The sequence below is a fragment of the Hipposideros armiger genome, unplaced genomic scaffold (genome assembly GCF_001890085.2).
Source record: "Hipposideros armiger isolate ML-2016 unplaced genomic scaffold, ASM189008v1 scaffold_216, whole genome shotgun sequence".
NCBI lineage: Eukaryota > Metazoa > Chordata > Mammalia > Chiroptera > Hipposideridae > Hipposideros > Hipposideros armiger.
In genome coordinates, this window is record NW_017731566.1 from 950466 (window position 1) to 951744 (window position 1279).

Consider the following 1279-nt stretch of genomic DNA (forward strand, 5'->3'; position numbering starts at 1 on the left):
TGGAAGCTGCTCTTACCTGCCAGGCAGAAACGGAAATGTGACTTCTGTCGGTGGCTTTTCTCTCAGATCTCAGCACATCGGGAACTTGAAGGGGGTGGGGGAGAAAGGGACTTGGCCTGCCTCTAGGATCTTCAAAAATGCTGAGTTAGTCTTATCAAAGCTTAAAAGGGAAGAGAAACACCTTTCTCTTCCCAAAAAAACGAATTGAAATATTTTTATGAAGCAGCGCCAGAAGTGAAAGACATAAGAAAAGTGTCCTGTTGATGACTTTCAGGGTATTCTTCCTTTGTTCAAATATCTTGACTTTCCCGACATGCCTGAAATGCGGCAACAGCTGGAACTGACATCAGGGAAAAGATATTACAATCATCACCCATGTTAACTACATGCGACGTGTAACATTCTTTCATCAAAGCCAACGAAGCTGAGGGCTGGACTCACCCACTGATGCCAGGGAGAGGGAAATTAGAAATCCTTTTACTGTTGCCGATTTATAAAATCAACCCACATGGTGCATTCTATCTGCTGTGGTTCCTTGTGACTGATGCTATAACCTGGACACCAATGGAATTAATGATGACCGTCCATTTAATAGTTCCGTGTTGCCAAATATGCGTTTAACATTAACTACTGAGTGCACCTACAGAATTTTTGTATTTGTTTTTATTTAAAAATACACCTGAAAGCTGGTTAGGCTGGATTTAATTATTATATGCTGACATGATTATAATTTCAAGTCTTGCTCTCTCAGCTGAAACATTGGTTAAAACAAAATGACAAAATAATTCAGGATATTTTTCTGAGTTTTTGGCAGCTTGTGACATTCCATTAGCAAGGCTAAGACTATACCTCGACAATGGATAACAGGTATTTTTGTGTGGGTTAAACTGCGGTATATGGTGTGTGGACATAAATAGTTCTAGATGAAATTGATTCTGAAATGTGTTTTTGTTAAGGCATTTGTTTCAGGTTGGGGTGTTTCAACTCTAATTCTCAATGAGAAGTTGAGCAAAATGCCCTCCCCTGTCAGCCCCCCAACACATGAAGTGTTTTCTGATTGATTAATTGATGAGCATGGCATTTTCTGAATAGAAATGAGAAGACGCTGAGCAGAAAATTGCTGAACTCAGGACCTAGTTTGAACATTTCTAAAAATAATAGCTTAGTTTTTGTTTGTTTGTTTTTGAGTGCTAACTACATGCCACCCACTTGAGAAGAATTTTTCCTCTATCCATCTTAGGTTCTCAGCTGAGGCTCTGTAACAAAGGACAGAGTAGCA